This window comes from Plecotus auritus (genome assembly GCF_963455305.1).
Source record: "Plecotus auritus genome assembly, chromosome: X".
Classification (NCBI taxonomy): Eukaryota; Metazoa; Chordata; class Mammalia; order Chiroptera; family Vespertilionidae; genus Plecotus; species Plecotus auritus.
Genome location: NC_137784.1, coordinates 98,012,443 through 98,018,329, shown reverse-complemented (window position 1 = coordinate 98,018,329; position 5,887 = coordinate 98,012,443). Strand labels below are relative to the sequence as shown.

Genomic DNA, 5,887 nt, shown 5'->3' with positions numbered 1-5,887 from the left:
GAAATTCCTGGTACGGTGCCTGCACTTAGTCTTATTTAATATGGGAATTGAATGTACAATGAAGAAATTATCGTTTTATTTATCCTTGGAGCAGAGGGAGGGAGAGAAAGGAGAGGTGGAAATATGGTTGCAGTATATAAGAGTTGAATAGGAGAACAATAAATCTTTCATAATGCCAACAACTGCACAATGAAGAACAACCTTGTATCTCATCAATTTTATAATTCACTAGTGGCCCAGTGCACAAAATTCGTGCACATTAAAAAGGGATTAATTAGAGGAAATAATTTAATATTGCTATTTGCCCTATCTCTATAATAGAAGTGTCAGAGATGAAAGAAAATTAGTAAAATGTATATGAAAACCTTCCTCCTGTCAGAGTCTGCGGCACACCATGGGACCCAGAGTCAAGTCCCTGCCCACCCACATGCGCCTCAAAATCGCATGAGACCCAGACCCGGCCAGCCCCCCACCCCTCATTGGGATAGATCCAGACCTGGCTAGTCCCACCCTTGTCAAGCCCCGCTGGGCAGGGAACATAGCCTCAGGTCCCCTGGCCTGGCACCAGAAAGGGGGGGCGTGGCATGAGGTCCCCCAGCCCAGACCGGGGGAGGGGGGCACATGCCTTTAGATCCCCCGTCAAGCCCCGACAGGTGTAGGACATGGCCTGAGATCCCCTGTCAAGCCCCGCCAGGCAGGGGGGGGGGAAGAGGGGGGCACAACCTCAGGTCTCCCCGCCCGGCACTGGGAGGGGGGAACACCCTCAGGTCCCCTGTTAAGCCTCATCGGCAGGGGGCACAGCCTCAGGTCCCCTGGCTGTGTGCTGGGGCAGGGGGTGCGGCCTGAGGTCCCCTGTCAAGCCCTGCCAGGTGGGGGGTGTGGCCTGAGATCCCCTGGCCTGGCGCTGGGGAGGGGGGAGCAGCCTGAGGTCCCCTAGCCCAGCACCAGGACGGGAAGCGCTCCTTTGGGTCCCCCGTCAAGCCCTGCTGGGTGTGGAAGGTGGCCTGAGGTTTCCTGTCAAGCCCTGCCAGCCTGAGGTCCCCTGTCAAGCCCCACGGGGGCAGGGGAGGGTGTGTAGCCTCAGGTCTCTGCTGATTGCTTGTTAAGGCTCCTTATGGGAACTTGGCCTCAGCTGTGGGTGCAGCCATCTTTGTGACAGAGTGATGGTTAATTAGCATATTCCCTCTTTATTAGATAGGATTCTCAATCCAGAAGTTAGGTTCCCCTCTATGTATCTCAATTAATTCAAACCCCATACCCTCCAAAATACAAAGATAATTTAATTGGTATTTTCTAAGTAGAAGATCAAACATCAAAGGGAATCCCTCCTTCTGACATCTGCTGATTTGATTTCACAAAAGTAGAAATCTAACACTTAAATATGAAATATCTTGGCCAAGTAAGAAACTGCAGCTGTTAGGGGTATTACCCCACTATATGTATTACATATTAAATCAAACCCAGCATTAAATATGCTTGCACAATTATGCTGTGAATTAGATAGCAGTGATGATGCTAGTGAAAAAGAGCTATCATTAACTCTAGAAGAATAAGGGGGAGAATGTGAAAACAAGTAGAAAGTCAACGAAGAGTTGGTCATTTTCTGATTAGGAAAGGTAATTTTAAACATAGAAATATAAAAAGGAAAATATTGCCTTATTCCCTCTGTAAGTAAATAATATGAAACATTTATTTTATATATCAAACAAGAACAGAGCTAAGTAATTCAACTCTACTGCAGCATTATAAATGTCCTGTTCCCTCACTCACTGCAGATATCCTGTCTCACGGCTCGCCTGCATTGCAGCTACTCCACATAAATGCCTTGATTGCACAAAGTCCTTTGTCAGATTAGGCCAGTTTCCAGGGCACTGGCTCCTCATCTCACTCAGGCTTATGCCAAAGATGTAAATTTTGGTGCAGGTGCCCAAGCCTCAGTGTTTCAAGGTATAGACCTTTTAGCTGATGCTGTACCATTACTATAGGGCCAAAGAGAAGAACAGTGATTATTGAACAGAGTTTGGGCAGTGCCAAATTAACAAAAGATAGTGTGATATTTGCAAAGTCCATTGCCTTAAGAGATAAATATAAAAATATTGGTGCTAAACTTGTTCAATATGTTGCCAATAATGCAAATGAAGAGGCTGGGAATGGCACTACCACTACTACCGTACTGGCACACTATCTTGCCAAGGAAGGCTTTGAGAATATCAGTGAATGTGCTAATCCAATGGAGATCAGGAGAGATGTGATGTTAGCTGTTGGTGCTGTAATTTCTGAACTTAAAAAGCAGTCGAAACCTGTGACAACCCCTGAAGCTCAGGTTGCTACAATTTCTGCAAACAGAGACAAAGAAATTGGCGACATCATTTCTGATGTGATGAAAAAGGTTGGAAGAAAGGGTGTCATCACAGTAAAGGATGGTAAAACACTGAATGATTAATTAGAAATTTTTGACGGCATGAAGTTTGACTTGGGTTATATTTCTCCATACTTTATTAATACAGCAAAAGGTCAGAAATGTGAATTCCAAGATGCCTATGTTATATTGAGGGAAAAGAAAATTTCTAGTATTGAGACCATTGTACCTGCTCTTGAAACTCCCAATGCTCACCATGAGCCCTTAGTCATAATTGCTGAAGATGTAGATGGAGAAGCTCTAAGTACACTCATTTTGAATAGACTAAAAGTTGGCCTTCAGGTCATAGCAGTCAAAGCTCCAGGTTTAGGTGACAATAGAACCAGCTTAAAGACATGGCTATTGATACTGGTGGTGCAGTGTTTGGAGAAGAAGGATTGACTAGAAATCTTGAAGATGTTCAGCTTCATGACTTAGGAAAAGTTGGAGAGGTCATTGCGACCAAAGGTGATGCCATGCTCTTGAAAGGAAAAGGTAACAAGGCTCAACTAGGGAAAAACATATTCAAGAAATCACTGATCAGTTAAATATCACAACTAATGAATATGAAAAAGGAAAACCTAAATGAATGTCTGGCAAAACTCTCAGATGGAGTAGCTGGGCTGAAGGTTAGTGGGACAAGTGATGTTGAAGTGAATGAAAAGAAAGAATAACAGATGCATGCCTTCAATGCTACATGAGCTGCTGTTGAGTAAGACATTGTTCCTGGAGGGGGTTGTGCCTTGCTTTGGTGCATTCTGGCTTTGGACTCATTAATTCCAGCTAATGAAGATTTTTAAAATTGGTATAGTATTTATAAAGCATTCAAAAATTCTGCAATGACTATTGCTAAGAATGTAGGTGTCAAGGGATCACTTATAGTTGAGAAAATTATGCAAAGTTGCTCAGAAGTTAGTTATAATACTATGCTTAGAGATTGTGAATTTGGTGGAAAAGGAATAATTGATCTAACTAAGGTAGTAAGAACTGCTTTATTGGATGCTGCTGGAGTGGCCTCTCTGTTAACAACAGCAGAAGCTGTATTGACAGAAATTCCTAAAGAAGAGAAAGACCCTGGAATGCATGAGAATGGTAGAATGCATGAGAATGGGAGGTGGTATGAGAAGTGGCATGTTCTAATCCTAGAATAGTGCTTTACCATCATTAATGAGAACTGTGAAAGGAATCTCAAGGCAGTGCTCCTCACCAATAACTTCAGAGAAGTAGGTTGAAGGAAATGACTGAAGACAAGGCTGGCTTATGTTTAAGAAAATTACTATAGCCATCAGTTACTGCTTTCAGTTGACAACGTACAATGGTCTACCGTTGTCATTGTCCGTGCCTACAGATAATTTATTTTGTATTTTTTTGTTTTATTTATTTAATCATTTTTCATTTTCAATTACAGTTGATATACATCATTACATTAGTTTTAGGTATGCACCCCAGTGACCAGACATTATATAATTTAATACTTAATCATCCCAATAAACCCTACAACCATCCAGCATCACACCTAGTTATTAGAATATTATTGACTACATTTTCTATGCTGTACTATATATCCCCATGACTATTCTGTAACAAACAATTTGTACTTCTTGATCTCTTCACCTTTTTCACCCATCCTCCCAACCTCCCTCCCATGTGGCAACCAACAAAAAGTCCTCTGTATCTATGAATCTTTCTGTTCTGCTTGTTAATTTTGTTTGTAGATTCAACTGTTGACAGATAACTATTTATTGCCATCTTATTGTCATATTTTTACCTTCTTTTGATCTTCTTAAATAAGACTGTTTAACATTTCATATAATACTGGTTTGGTGGTGATGAACTTGAGATTTTTCATGTATGTGAAGCTCTTTATCTGTCCTTCAATTCTAAATGATACTTTGTAGGGTAATCTTCATTGTAGGTCCTTGCCTTTCATCACTATGAATATTTCTTGCCACTCCCTTCTGGCCAGCAAAGTTTCTTTTGAAAAATAAGCTGACAGTCTTATGGTAGCTTCCTTGTAGGTAACTAACTGCTTTTCTCTTATGCTTTTAAGATTCTCTGTTTGTTTTGGCCCTTTTGCATTTTAATTATGATGTGTCTTGGTGTGGGCCTCTTGGGTTCATCTTGTTTGGGACTGTCTGTGCTTCCTGGATGTGTATGTCTGTTTCCTTTACTAAGTTAAGGAAGTTTTCTGTCATTATTTTTTCAAATACGTTTTCAATTTCTTGCTCTCTCTCTTCTCCTTCTGGCACCCCCATGATGCAAATATTGGTATGCTTGAAGTTGTCCCAGAGTTTCCTTACACTATCCTCAGTTTTAAAAATTCTTCTTTCTTTTTGCTGGTCTGATTAGGTGTCTTACTTGTTTGTTTGCTTCTTCATATTTCAAATTGCTGATTTGATTCTTAGTGTCATCTCTTCTACTGTTGATTCACAGTAAATTGTTCTTTATTTCAGTTAATGTACCCTCCATTTATGACTGGTTCTTTTTTATGCTGTTGAAGTTCTCACTAAGTTCCTTGAGTATCCTAATAACCAATGTTTTGAACTCTGCATCTATTAGATTGATTGTCTCCATTTTGTTTCATTTTTTTTCTGAAGTTTTGTTCTCTTCTTTCATTTGGGCCATGTTTCTTTGTCTCCTTGTTTTGGCCACCTCCCTGTGTTTTTTTCTATGTACTAGATAGAGCTGCTACATCTTCCAGGCTTGGTAGTGTGGCCTAATATAGTAGACATCCTGTAGGGTCCAGTGGTACAGTCTCCTCAATCACCACAGAAGGTGCACACCCATGTAGTCTGTATACCCTCTTATTGTAGCAACTTGATTGCTGCTGGCATGTCAATGGGAGGATTTACCCAGGCCACTGTGTTCTGCCCAGGACCACCAGGCATAAGCTACAAGGTGATCTGCAGATGGATGCTTCCTGTGCTGTACTTGGAGGTAGCCAGGTGAGGCCAGTCTGTGAACCATGGTTGGCTGTTGCCAGTGCTGGGCTTGGAGCCACTTAGCAAGAGGTATGGGGCTTGCTAAGGCCAGATGCTGCTTGTTTGAGAGATTTTAGGAAAATCTGAAACATGAGCCAAGACAGGCCATTCCTATGGTAAATCTACTGGAAACAGCTTGGGTGGGCCCCAAAGGTGGGTGAGGCAGGATCTCAGGGAACAATCATGTTGAGGAAAACAGTGTGATCCAGGTTGATGGAGTCTCATATGGCCTCAGCCTGCTGGCTCTGTAGGGGAAGGGCTCATCAAAGAACAGTGGCTTCTGCCTGAACTTCTGTCTGGGAGAAAGCTGCCCCTCCAGCTCTCACCCTGTTGCCAAACAATTCAGTTCCTCCCCGTATGTCTCTGGTGCCTTTCAAGCTGCTGTCCCCACACTGTAGCTAAGAGCAAGTGAGTGCAAGTAAATCTATACATGGGCCCTTTAAGAGGAACTGCCTGGGACTCCAGTAGCCTCAGCCTCTCTCAGCCTCAATTCCCACTGGTTTTTAGA

General features: G+C 42.3%; 1 pseudogene across 1 annotated transcript; it reads left to right on the top strand.

The window, feature by feature from the left end:
* The first annotated feature begins 1,829 nt into the window (after positions 1-1,829).
* LOC308240217 (60 kDa heat shock protein, mitochondrial-like) lies at positions 1,830-3,549 on the top strand (annotated as a pseudogene). The gene has a single exon. The product of its transcript is annotated as a 60 kDa heat shock protein, mitochondrial-like (transcript).
* The last annotated feature ends 2,338 nt before the right edge of the window (positions 3,550-5,887 follow it).